The sequence below is a fragment of the Pseudophryne corroboree genome, chromosome 2 (assembly GCF_028390025.1).
Source record: "Pseudophryne corroboree isolate aPseCor3 chromosome 2, aPseCor3.hap2, whole genome shotgun sequence".
NCBI classification, from domain to species: Eukaryota; Metazoa; Chordata; class Amphibia; order Anura; family Myobatrachidae; genus Pseudophryne; species Pseudophryne corroboree.
Genome location: NC_086445.1, coordinates 561,412,437 through 561,427,044, shown reverse-complemented (window position 1 = coordinate 561,427,044; position 14,608 = coordinate 561,412,437).

The window sequence follows — 14,608 nt, the reverse complement described above, 5'->3', positions numbered from 1 at the left end:
TTCACTTTGTGTTTATTAGTTATTCCATCACCTCCTGTGTATGTTATGTTATACTGTCTGTGAGTTCGTTTGCTTCGCTTCCCTCTCTGTTCATACACCGGTATACTCCTGTTAGCACTGGTGTGCGTAACATATTCAGCAGCCCTACTCCTGTTGAAATTTTGTGGGAATATGGAGCATACCCCTCAAAATACTTTGCAACAGGTGGTCGATCAGGTGCAGGTCCTGACTCGACAATTTAATGAGATGTCCATTAAAATGAACACCCCGCAGGCCGCTAGCGGAGCTCCCGCAGCAGCAGCGGCAAGTTCAGGGGTTAAGGAGCCGAAAGTAAATCTCCCGGATCGTTTTTCTGGAGATCGCTCGCAGTTCTTTTGTTTTAAGGAGAGCTGTAAGCTATATTTCAGGCTTAGGCCCCAGTCTTCTGGGTCGGAGATTCAGCGGGTGGGCATGGTGATTTCCTTGCAACAAGGAGACCCACAGGTCTGGGCATATGGGTTACAGCCTGACTGTCCGTCGCTTAAAAGTGTTGATGCTTTTTTTACGGCACTGGGCATTTTGTATGATGACCCTGACAAGATGGCTTCAGCCGAGGCTCAGATTACGGTTCTTAAGCAAGGGCGACGGCCAGCTGAGGTTTATAGTACGGAGTTTCGGAGGTTGGCTCATGATACGCAGTGGAATGACCCAGCCCTGAGAAACCAGTACCAAAGGGGCCTTTCTGACCAGATAAAGGACCAACTGGTACAATATCCCTCGCCTGATAGCTTAGATCAGCTCATGCAGTTATCCATCCGGGTGGATAGACGGCTGAGAGAGCGTAGGCTTGAAAGGGAGACCGCAGTTTCCTTTTTTCCCAAGGGAACCTCAGACTCTGAGGAATATTCCGAGGAGCCTATGCAGATTGGGGCTACCCGCCTCTCCTCGCGTGAGAAGACGCGGAGGAGACAGCAGGGTTTGTGTTTGTACTGTGGGAATAAAGGTCATGTTGTAGTATCATGCCCAGAAAAAACGGAAAACTTCAGGGCCTGAGGGTGATGGGAAATATCCTGTCAGGCCAGAAGTCAGAATTTCCTAAAAAGACTTCTCATTCCGGTGACTTTGGAGATCCTCGGTCAAACTGTCAAGACTGAGGCCTTTGTTGACAGTGGGGCCAATGGGGTTTTCATGGACCGTCAATTCGCCCTGGAACACTCTGTTCCCTCAGTACCTTTGGCATCAGAGATTGAGATCTGTGGGTTAAACGGGGAACCATTGTCCCAGGGTAAAATTACCTCCTGCACCAGCCAAATTCCTTTGTTTATTGGAGCCACACACTCTGAAAAATTGTCTTTTTATGTGACTGTCTGTTCTTTTGCCCCATTGGTTTTGGGGTTACCCTGGTTAAGGGCCCATAACCCTCAATTTGACTGGGTTTCTGGGGAGATTCTTAGTTGGGGTAGTGATTGTTTCAGGAGTTGCTTGAGCCTTCCAGTCAGGCTCTCGCAGCTAAGTTTGCCAGGATTGCCAGGATGTTATGCAGATTTTGCGGATGTGTTCTCCAAAAAAGTTGCGGAGGTACTACCTCCCCATCGCCCCTATGACTGTGCCATTGATTTGTTGCCGGATGCTAAGCTTCCCAAGAGCAGGTTGTACTCCCTGTCACGTCCTGAGACTCAGGCTATGGCAGAGTACATTCAGGAGAACTTGGCTAAGGGATTTATCAGACCCTCACAGTCCCCAGTTGGGTCGGGGTTCTTTTTCGTGGGTAAAAAGGACGGTTCGTTGCGACCCTGCATCGACTTCAGGGAATTGAACCGTATCACGATTAAAAACTCGTACCCACTGCCTCTCATTTCGATTTTGTTTGACCAGCTTCGTACTGCCACCATTTTTTCTAAGATTGACCTACGCGGTGCTTACAATCTAATCCGAATAAGAGAGGGGGATGAATGGAAGACTGACTTTAATACCCACTCAGGGCATTATGAATATTTGGTGATGCCTTTTGGGCTCTCTAATGCCCCGGCAGTCTTCCAGGAATTCAGGAACGATGTGCTCAGAGAATATTTGGATAGATTCTTAGTTGTTTATCTAGATGACATCCTAATCTTCTCTCATTCCCTGGAGGAACATCGGAAGCATGTACGCTTAGTCCTCCAGAAACTCAGAGACCACCAGCTTGGGGCAAAGCTGGAGAAGTGCGAGTTTGAAGTCCAGCAAATCGCATTTCTAGGGTATATTATCTCCTCAGAAGGTTTCCAAATGGAGGGTTCTAAGGTACAGGCAGTCCTGGATTGGGTGCAGCCCACTAGTTTGAAGGCGCTTCAGCGTTTTCTGGGCTTTGCGAATTTTTATAGACGGTTTATCGCTGGATTTTCGTCTATAGTGGCCCCCTTGGTGGCACTCACTAAGAAAGTGGCGGATGTTGCTCACTGGTCTTGTGAGGCCAAAGCGGCCTTTGTCCGTCTCAAAAGGGCATTTGTCTTGGCCAAGGTGCTGCGACACCCAGATCCAGAGCGTCCTTTTGTGGTAGAAGTGGATGCCTCTGAGATAGGTATTGGGGCAGTGCTCTCTCAGATGGGGGTGTCTGATAATCGCCTTCATCCCTGTGCTTACTTTTCCCGTAAATTTTCGTCTGCCGAGATGAATTATGATGTGGGTAACTGGTAATTGTTGGCTATAAAGGATGCACTCGGGGAGTGGAGACACTGGCTTGAGGGGGCTAAGTTTGTGGTCTCAATTCTCACCGACCATAAGAATCTGGCATATTTAGAATCAGCGAAGCGGCTCAATGCCAGGCAGGCACGATGGGCTTTGTTTTTTGCTCGCTTTAATTTTTTGATAACATATCGCCCTGGGTCAAAAAACATCAAGGCTGATGCGCTCTCTCAGAGTTTTGCTCCAGTTCAAGAGACCACCGAGGAGCCATTGCCCATTGTGTCCCCATCATGTATTAAAGTGGGCATTACCCAGGACCTCTTGTCATTAGTCCTTAGAGCACAGGAGCAGGCTCCTCCAGACCTTCCGGTAGGTCTCTTGTTTGTGCCTCCTAGGTTAAGACAGCGAGTGTTCCTGGAATTCCATGCCAAGAGGTCGGCAGGGCATCTGGGTATTGCCAGAACTCGGGAGTTGCTGTCTAGGGCGGTGTGGTGGCCCTCGGTGGCTAGGGATGTGGATCAGTGGGTTCGGGCATGTGACGTTTGTGCCCGAAATAAAACTCCTAGAGGGGTTCCTGTCGGCCCATTACATCCACTCTCTATTCCGTCTAAGCTATGGACCCACATTTCCATGGATTTTGTGGTGGACTTGCCCAAATCCTCGTGGATGACAGCCATTTGGGTTGTCGTTGACAGGTTTTCGAAGATGGCGCATTTCGTTCCACTGGTTGGGTTGCCATCGGCCAGACGCCTGTCTGAGTTATTTATGCAGCATGTTGTGCGCCTCCACGGGTTGCCACTTGATGTGGTCTCTGACCGTGGATCCCAGTTTGTGGCCAAATTCTGGAGGGCATTTTGTTCTGATCTCCAGATTTCTGTGAGCTTGTCGTCAGGCTACCATCCACAGTCTAATGGGCAGACTGAGAGGGTGAACCAGTCCTTGGAGCAGTTCCTCAGGTGTTATGTCTCCAAGTGTCATACTGACTGCGTTGCTCATCTGTCCATGGCGGAGTTTTCCTATAACAACACGGCTCACTCTGCTACAGGGATCTCTCCCTTCCTTTGTGTGTATGGGCATCATCCTAAGGCCAATTCTTTTGACCCCCTGGATTCCACGTCTGGTGGTTCCTCTGTTGTTTCGGTCCTTATGGGTATTTGGAGGAAAGTGAAGAAAGCCCTTGTGTCTGTGTCATTAGTGACCAAAAGGGTTTTTGATAAGCGGAGAAGACCCTGCAGCTTCAAATTAGGAGACTTCGTCTGGTTGTCCACCAAGAATTTGAAGTTGAGACAGCCATCTCATAAGTTTGGCCCCCGGTTCATCGGCCCTTATAAGATCACCAGGGTCATCAATCCGGTGGCATTTCAGTTAGATCTGCCCCGTTCATTGGGTATCAATAAAACATTTCATTGTTCCCTTTTAAAACTGGCGGTTAGTAATCCTTCTTCCAGTGGAAGACCTTCTCCTCTTCTGATACGGGGTCAGAGGGAGTTTGTGGTTGAAAGGGTTCTTGACTCCAAGATGGTTCGGGGTCGGCTGTCATTTTTGGTGCACTGGAAGGGGTATGGCCCGGAGGAGCGGTCGTGGGTGCGCAGTTGTGATCTTCATGCCCCCAGACTGATACGCTCTTTCTTCTCGCAGTTCCCCGATAAACCCGGTGGTAGGGGTTGACCCCTCGTCAGAGGGGGGGTACTGTTAGGATCTCCTGCTCTGTGCTGCCACGTCGCCATGGCAACCGGGAGGCAAGTGTTAGCGAAGTAACCTGAGCGCAGCTGATACTCCGGTCCGGGTTTTTACTGTGTAGTGGTTACATGCTCTGTGCACGGCAGGGAATCCGACGCTGGTTTTGTGCTCACAGTCTGTGAGGTCTGAGTGGGGCGTGGACAGCACCTGCTATATAAACCATCCTCTCAGGCTAGGCAAATGCTGCTGAATCTTTGTTTGTTAGTCAGTTCCAGAGAGTTAGCTAGTACTGTGTGACTTTGTATTTACTTGTTGCTTACTGCGAATAGGCCTTCGGATTCGGTACTTCATTCTGCCAATCTGGACCTAGCAGTAAGACTGGAGTCAGTTGTTTGACCTGCTGGGGTTCTTTTGCTATTCTGTGAACCCAGCAGGTTTGCGGCTGTACTCTCAGACCTGCTTGCTTAATCCTCCCTCACTGTGCAGGGCGTCCAGGTGTCAGTTTAGTGGCAGTAAGCTGAACCTGTGCCCTGCAAGTGGGGGTTAGGATTGTGGATACTCTCCTTGTGTCTATATTTCTATCTCTGACCAAGGAGTTTATTCCCACACCCGTTGGTAACCCTTTGGGGTTTTTTCTGTTGCTCTTAGCAACATCATTTCAGGTGCTCCACATGTTAAATCACTACACATCGCTTCATTGTCCGCTCTATTCCATCTGAGCATTCCTGACACTAGGGAGACACACAATTCCTGAGCCTTTGGGCTTCTCTGTTCACTTGTGTTTATTAGTTATTCCATCACCTCCTGTGTATGTTATGTTATACTGTCTGTGAGTTCGTTTGCTTCACTTCCCTCTCTGTTCATACACCGGTATACTCCTGTTAGCACTGGTGTGCGTAACAATACCCCATTTTATGCACGCAAGCACCTTACTTGCCTGCTTTGCTGCATTTTGACATTGTGTACTGTAATTAAGCCTATTATCTATGAGCACCCCAAAATCTTTTTCTACTACTGTTACACCTATATTTTTCCCATTTAATGTGTAGGATGCAATTTTGTTTTTTTATCCCAAAATGCATATTTTTGCATTTTTCTATACTGAACCTCATCCCCCATTTAGACGCCTAGGTTTCAAGATTAAACAAGTCATTTCCAGGCCATTTCCTAGATGATTAATAAATATATTGAACAGTAGCGGGCCGAGTACGGACCCTTGTGGTATTCCGCTGAAGACTGGTGCCCAGCTGGAGAACATCCCTTTGACCACTACTCGTTGTACCCTGTTATCCAGCCAGTTACTTATCCATGTTCAAATAGTATTTCCTAGGCCAAGCTCCCTTAATTTGATGATCAGTCTCCTGTGAGGCACTGTAACGAAGGCTTTTGCAAAATCTAAATAGACCACATCCACTGCTTTTCCCTGGTCAAGATTATCGCTCACTTCCTCGTAGAAGCTAATTAAGTTAGTTTGACACGATCTGTCCCTCACGAACCCATGCTGACTCTCGCTAATAATTTTAGTAGTCTGCAGATAATCCTCTGATAATCCCTCAAAATTATTTCCAATATTTTACCCACTATAGAGGTTAAACTGACCGTGTATGGGACGTTGGGTCGACACAACTTAGGTTGACAGTCATTAGGTCAACCACTATTGGTGGACATGCATTAGGTCAACAGGGTCACTAGGTCGACATGGTCAATAGGTCGACATGTACTAGGTCGACAGGTCAACATGAGTTTTTTGTGTGTCGTTTTCTTCGTAAAGTGACGGGGAACCCTAATTAGTGCACCGTGTCCCCTTGCATGGCTCACTTTGCTTGCCATGCTTCAGGCAAGGTGTCTAGCTCCACTACCATTGCGCTCAGCACAGGTTACCGCTCTCAATTGTAGTCCACGTGGATCGCAAAGTATGAAAAAGTCCAAAAATTTAAAAGAAAAGTTAAAAACTCATGTCCTTTTGACCTGTCGACCTAATGACAATTTTGACCTGTCGACTTAATTACCATGTCAACCTAGTGACCCTGTCGACCTAATGCATGACGACCTATAGTGGTCGACCTAATGACTGTCGACCTAAGTGGTGCCGTCCTAATGACCGTATCCCAACTGACCGGTCTATAGTTGCCAGGATGATTTTTAGTTCCCTTTTTAAATAATGGCACTACCTCAGCTATACGCCAATCCTTAGGTACCATGCCTGATCTAACTGATCTATAGAAAATCAAGTATAGGGGTTTTGCTAGCTGTGACCTAAGTTCCATAATAACCCTTGGGTGAAAACCATCTGGGCCAGGTGATTTATTAATATTTATGTTGCATAGTCTCTCTAGGACTATTTTCTTACTTAAACAAGCATCTAGCCAAAAGTCCTTACCTTCACTGTCATTATGCACTACTATCACCGTCTGATCCTCCCTGGTGATCACTGAAGAAAAAAAATTGTTCAGTATTTCCGCTTTTATTTTGTCATCGTTTATCAAGGCTCCCAGTTCGTCTATTAATGGACCTACGTTCTCCTTTTTTAATCTTTTACTGTTTATGTATTTATAAAACTTTTTAGGGTTGGTTTTACTCTCTATTTCATTTTCAATTTTAGCTGCTCTTATTACTTTTTTGCATCTTTTATTGCATTCCTTGTAGTACTGGAATGACTCCTCCCCTCCATTAGATTTAAATGCTTTGAAAGCACACATCTCTTTAGCCATTGCTTCTTTGACCTCTGTATTAAGCCACATTGGTTTGAGTTTAGTACTCCTGCATTTACTGACCATGGGAATGAATTTGTGAATGTTGCTATCGAGCACCCTTTTAAAGCATCCCACATTTCCGTTGTGTCTTTACCATGAAACAAAACTTCCCAGTCAATGTCGTTTAGTGCCTGTCTCAGCATATTGAAGTTAGCTTTTCTAAAGTTGAATGTTTTGGTTGATCCCTTATAGCTATGTTTCTTGAAACTGATGTCAAATGTGATCTTATAGTGATCACTGTTTCCCAAGGTCTCCCCAACTTTAGTGTTTGATATAATGTCCACATTATTGGTAATAACTAGTTCCAGAATAGTTTTACCTCTAGTTGGGTGCTCGACTAATTGAGACAAGTAGTGATGCTTTAATGTATTTAAGAACCTATTGCCCCTAGCTTTTACACATGAATCGTTACTCCAATTTATGTCAGGATAGTTAAAATCCCCTATCACTAAGATATCCTACATTCCCGCAGCTTTTTTCAATTTTCTGTCAGAGTTGTTCCTCCTCATGCATGCTAATATCCGGTTGTTTGTAGCACGTGCCTATGACTAGTTTTTTTTTTTTGCTTCAATACCTCCACTTGTGATCTCAACCCATAGCGATTCCACGTTATCTCCAGTCCCCTCGTAATTAACCTCTTTTAAGTATGGCTTTAGAGATGGTTTAACATAGAGACATATCCCTTCTCCCCTTTTGGTAGCCCTATCCCTCCTGAAAAGAGAATATCCCTCCAAATTTGCAACCCATTTGTGAGAGTCGTCCCACCATGTTTCCGTAATACCTATAATATCATACTCAGTCTTTGATACAAGCCATTCCAATTCCCCCATTTTACCTGATAGGCTTCTTGCGTTCACAAGCATACATTTTAGATTAGTATTTTCCTTGCCCGTTTGTTTTAATAGTATCCTATCGTTATTTACAAGTGCCTTACTAGAATCACTCTTACTGACTATTATTCTCCTCCCTCCCTTTCCACCCCATCATACATAATACAGCCTTCCTTACTACTATCTCTGATTGACCTATTGAGTCTTTAATACCCCCCTTCCCGATGTAAGTAAGTGTTTTTCCCTTGAGCTATGGACATTATTTTTCCATATGCCGTACTGATGAACCATAATTGTCATTAGGTAATCATTTGGGAATACATGTTTCAGTGATTCCTGTGTCAATACCCATGTAAATACCCTCGCCCTTGCCGGCTGATCTTTCCCTCCCCCCTTCTCCATCCCCATTTTGTTCACTACCCCCATCTTTATTGTTCTCACTGTTTGACCCGTAGTTCCTAACTAAGCCCTCCCCCCATGCACCTAGTTTAAAAGCACCTCCAACCTTCTAACCATCCTGCCCCCCAGCACCCCAGCCCCCTCCTCATTCAGGTGCAATACATTGAGATAAAAAAGATGGCGTCTGACTGAGAAGTCCGCCCAGTGTTCCAAGAACACAAACTCCTCCTTCCTACACCAGTCACTAAGCCCCACATTTACCTCCATAATCTCCCTCTGCCTCCCTGGACTAGCGCGCGGCACTGGTAATATTTCAGAGAATTTTACCCTACATGTTCTTGCCTTAAGTTTCTGGCCTAATTCCCTATAGTCTTTCTTAAGGACATCCCACCTACAACTAACTTTGTCGTTGGTGCCGACATGCACCAAGACCATCGGCTCGTTTCCAGCACCTCCCAACAATCTATCTACCCGGTCCGCGATGTGCCGTACCTGAGCACCCGGGAGACAGCAGACTGTACAGCGATCATGGTCCCAGTAACAGATTGCCCTGTCTGTCCTCCTGATAAAATAATCCCCTACCACCACAATCTGACTAGGTACCTGACTATCTTTTTTCCCATCTGTACCAGGGGGACCGCTCCTCTGATTGCTAGAGGGAACAGTCTCCTCCGGCTCCGTCATTTCCTCACTGCCATCCTCCGAATCTTTGTCCAGTTGGGCGAATTTATTGGGGTTTGGCAGATCGGAGATTTTCCTGTCTACCACTCTTTTTTTTTCCTTCTAACCATGACCCAGCTGTCTACCTGATCATCCTCATCTACCAGTGTCCCCCCCCTGCAACTTCTCCACCGTTCTGTCTAAACTTTGCTCGAGATTATGAATATCCCTCAGTCACGTAACGGTCCGCTCTAGATCAGTTACCTGGGCTTCCAGGGCAGACATTCGCTCACATCTCGCACAGATGTACCCACACTCGGACTGTTGTTCCAGGTGCGCATACATCATGCACGACACGCACTGAGTGAGAATCTCAATCACAGCCCCACCCATTTTTAATAAGTGCTAACTCCCTGTTACCTTCAGAAAATCAAAAAGAGAAGGACAATATATAAAGGACAATAAAAGACAATAAATAAAGGACAAATTAAGTACAATAAAATACAGAAAAGGACAAAGGGAGAACAATCAATTATACAATAAAGTAGGAAAAGCTAATACTCATCTGCCCCCTGCACCCCTGTCCCTCTTGCTGATGTACACTTCTTCTGGTCTCACTGCTCCGACTCCCCCGGCTCCTACACTTTGTTGCCTGTAGTTGCCGCGGCTCAGGCTGCAGCTGCGGGATGCTGGGTTCCGGCTACTTGCTTTCCAGTAATCACAGTAATCACTTCCAGTGAGGTAATTACTGCCACAGTAATCACCGCCAGTAATCCGTCCGGCACCTTGCTTCACCTATAATAACAATACATATAACCTAGCTGTGAAGAGAGACAATATTCAACAACAAACAGTAATTGATAATACAATCAAGGAAAAAAAATGTTTAAGAGACGTGATACTTGCGTGTCCAGCCCGCATCTGGCCTGCCCTCAGTGGTAATCTTCTGCTTCGCTGTCTGTTCCTCAATGACCCCCCTCACACACACCTTCAGCAACAGTTCACAAACCACTTTCTGATCACTCCGTTGCCCCCCAGCATTCACTCCCAGAGCAGCAGCAGTGGCAGCGGCGCTATCACTTGATGCTGGCTCCGCTCAGATGCTTAGTGACCCCCCTCTTCCCACACACCTACAATCAACCAAGCAATGGCAGTGTTCTTGCCTGCTGCCTGCTGCCTGCTCCCGCGGTTCAGTGATCCCCCCTCACACAATCAATCTTTGATGAGCATCAGAGCACTCCCCTGCTGCCTGCTCCCACAGCTCCCGCTGCTCACTGGCCCTGTCTTGTATACTGTAATAATTCTAGGGTGCAGTGAAAATCAATGTACACTGGCCCTGTCTTGTATGCTGTAATAATTCTAGAGTGCAGTGAAAATCAATGTACACTGGTTCTGTCTTGTATGCTTTAAAATTACAGGGGTGTTTTGAAAATACAGGGGTGCTGGCACTGTCTGCGGTTGCAATGTCTAGGCCTGTCCTTCACAACACTATATGGGAAGAGGAGGCTCCTACCACCATTTGCACGCCCCATGCAAGTGCTGGTAGGAGCACAGCCAGTCCAGTTGCTGATATTAAGATTGAGGATGTCACTGTAGAAGTACAACAGGATGAGGAGGATATGGGTGTAGCTGGCGCTGCAGAGGAAGTTTGACGATGAGGATTCTGATGGTGATGTGGTTTGTTTGAATAAGGCACCAGTTGAGACAGTTGTTGGCCATGGGATGAAAAAGCCCATTGTCATTCCTGGGCAAAATACCAAAAAAGCCACCTCTTCAGTGTGGAATTATTTCTCCACAAATCCGGACAACAGGTGTCAAGCCATCTGTTTCCTTTGTCAATCCATAATAAGTGGGGGTAAGGACGTTAACCACCTAGGAACATCCTCCCTTATACGTCACCTGCAGCACATTCATTGTCAAGTTCAGAAACTTGGCACCTAAATGATGTGGTTTTGTTTGAATATTATTTCTCTGTGAGGAAGAGGATGTAAACACTGAAGGGGGGGGGGGATCTGAGGATGAGGATGACATCTTGCCACTGTAGAGCCAGTTTGTGCATGGAGAGATGAATTGCTTTCTTTGGTGGGGGCCCAAACAAAGCAATCTGTTCAGCCACAGTCATGTGGTAGACCTTGTCGCTGAAATGATTGGTTTGTTAAAGTGCGTATGTCCTGTTTAAAAAACATGAGGGTGGGTGGGAGGGCTCAAGGACAATTCCATCTTGCACTTCTTTTTTTCCTTTGCATTATGTGCTCTTTGGGGCCTAGTTTTTAAAACTGCCATCCTGTCTGACACTGCAGTGCCTCTCCTAGATGGGCCAGGTGTTTGTGCCGCCCAACTGTGTCACTAAGCTTAGTCATCCAGCTACCTCGTTGCACCTCTTGTTTTTATTTGCATTATGTGCTCTTTGGGGCCAAGTTTTTAAAACTACCATCCTGTCTGACACTGCAGTGCCACTCCTAGATGGGCCACTTGTTTGTGCTGCCAACTTGTGTCACTTAGCTTAGTCATCCAACTAATGTACCTCTGTGCAACCTTTTGGCCTAAAAACAATATTGTGAAGTGTGAGGTGTTCAGAATAGACTGGAAATGAGAGGAAATTAATGTTATTGAGGTTATTAATACCGTAGGATCAAAATTACCCCCACATTCTGTGATTTTAGCTTTTTTGTGTTTTTTTTTAAAAATCATCCAGATCCAAAACAAAACCCGAAAGGTTGGTTTTGGCATAACCAATCCAGATCCAAAACACGAGCAGGGATCCAGATCCAAAAGCAAAACACAAAACCCGAAAAGTGTCCGCCACACATCTCTATTGGCCACCCCACTCTGCACTCTATGCTCTTCTAGACAAACCAAGCACAACATAATAACTATCCTGTTCAAAAATAGATTATACTTCACTCAGCGCTCTGTTCACAATGACTCTGATGGTCACTATATTATTTTGACTAACTGGCTGGGACACCTAGATATTACTATTGCTATTTCCATAAGCAGTGTGAGGAATATATGTTCCTCAGCAGGGAATTTAACTGTGCTATGGCTCTAGCTCTAGACAAAACCACCCCCCAGGCCCACCTCAGTGTACAGATGTGTTCTTATACATCTAGCCTCAATATGACACTCAGCGGAAGATGCATGGCTTGAGTTAGCTGACAAGTTATGTGCAACTCTACTAGTGTTGAGCATCTATTTTTGCTGAAAATGCATCTTAGATGCAATATGATGTTACTAAGATGCACCAGGAGCTGATTAATTTGATGTGTGTGACTGAGTCTGTATATGAAGCACAACAGATCTTGGTATGGAAAAAAGCTGCAGCCACTGCATCATAGCAATTCACATGTAGATCCTGACTCGCACAGAGATATAAAAGTGTTGCATATCATATTAATCAGCACAGTCTTTTTGTGTGTCGTCTGACGGTACCTAGCATGCCAAAAGAGGCTGTTTACCTTGACTGCAGCAAAAAATGTATGAGGACACATCAGTATGTCCTCCTTCCATATCCCTAAATCAAACACACAGGGGTGCATCAAGAGAGGAGGAGGCCCATGTGAAGTCTCTATCTGGGCTCCCTCCTCTCTAGTCGGGAGAGCAATAGACTCTGTGCACTAGGGTCACTAAGAAAATTCACTCTGTTGATTTAATCAACATTTCTAGGTGAAAAGTATCAAGGCGAATACCTTACTTGCCAATCATTTGAAAGCTCATAACGCCATATTAGCCATATCGGCGCTTAAGGACCCAACTGGTTCTCTTCACTAAAATCCCCCTGAAATTAACTTTATTTTAAAGACTACTATTGCCACCTTTTATAATATCTGGAATCATACTTCCCAACAGACTGCCCTAGCCACCTCTGTCACTGACTGACATTGTGTACCCTGCCTCATATTGACCAGTAAGAACACTTACTATGCTTCTCAAATCCCAGAAAACCTCAAAAGCTCCAAGTCCATATGGTCTCCCTTTTCCCTACAATAAAATCTTCCAGGGTTCTCTCATAATCCACCCAATTACCACTTTCAGTCTGATTCTTGATGGTAACTTTTTCCATTAAGGCAACACCACTTACTATGCTGCGCTATATAAGAAATAGTGATGTGCACCGGACATTTTTCGGGTTTTGTGTTTTCGTTTTGGATTCGGTTCCGCGGCCGTGTTTTGGATTCGGACGCGTTTTGGCAAAACCTCACCGAAATTTTTTTGTCGGATTCGGGTGTGTTTTGGATTTGGGTGTTTTTTTCAAAAAACCCTAAAAAAACAGCTTAAATCATAGAATTTGGGGGTCATTTTGATCCCATAGTATTATTAACCTCAATAACCATAATTTTCACTCATTTCCAGTCTATTCTGAACACCTCACACCTCACAATATTATTTTTAGTCCTAAAATTTGCACCGAGGTCGCTGGATGGCTAAGCTAAGCGACACAAGTGGCCGACACAAACACCTGGCCCATCTAGGAGTGGCACTGCAGTGTCAGACAGGATGGCACTTCAAAAAAATAGTCCCCAAACAGCACATGATGCAAAGAAAAAAAGAGGCACACCAAGGTCGCTGTGTGACTAAGCTAAGCGACACAAGTGGCCGACACAAACACCTGGCCCATCTAGGAGTGGCACTGCAGTGTCAGACAGGATGGCACTTCAAAAAAATTGTCCCCAAACAGCACATGATGCAAAGAAAAAAAGAGGCGCACCAAGGTCGCTGTGTGACTAAGCTAAGCGACACAAGTGGCCGACACAAACACCTGGCCCATCTAGGAGTGGCACTGCAGTGTCAGACAGGATGGCACTTCAAAAAAATTGTCCCCAAACAGCACATGATGCAAAGAAAAAAAGAGGCGCACCAAGGTCGCTGTGTAACTAAGCTAAGCGACACAAGTGGCCGACACAAACACCTGGCCCATCTAGGAGTGGCACTGCAGTGTCAGACAGGATGGCACTTCAAAAAAATAGTCCCCAAACAGCACATGATGCAAAGAAAAAAAGAGGCACACCAAGGTCGCTGTGTGACTAAGCTAAGCGACACAAGTGGCCGACACAAACACCTGGCCCATCTAGGAGTGGCACTGCAGTGTCAGACAGGATGGCACTTCAAAAAAATTGTCCCCAAACAGCACATGATGCAAAGAAAAAAAGAGGCGCACCAAGGTCGCTGTGTGACTAAGCTAAGCGACACAAGTGGCCGACACAAACACCTGGCCTATCTAGGAGTGGCACTGCAGTGTCAGACAGGATGGCACTTCAAAAAAATTGTCCCCAAACAGCACATGATGCAAAGAAAAAAAGAGGCGCACCAAGGTCGCTGTGTGACTAAGCTAAGCGACACAAGTGGCCGACACAAACACCTGGCCCATCTAGGAGTGGCACTGCAGTGTCAGACAGGATGGCACTTCAAAAAAATTGTCCCCAAACAGCACATGATGCAAAGAAAAAAAGAGGCGCAATGAGGTAGCTGTGTGACTAAGCTAAGCGACCCAAGTGGCCGACACAAACACCTGGCCCATCTAGGAGTGGCACTGCAGTTTTCTAGCGAGAGGATGAGTGCTTCCATCCTCATGTGAATCTGAACCACTAGCCATGAACATAGGCCAGGGCCTCAGCCGTTCCTTGCCACTCCGTGCCGTAAATGGCA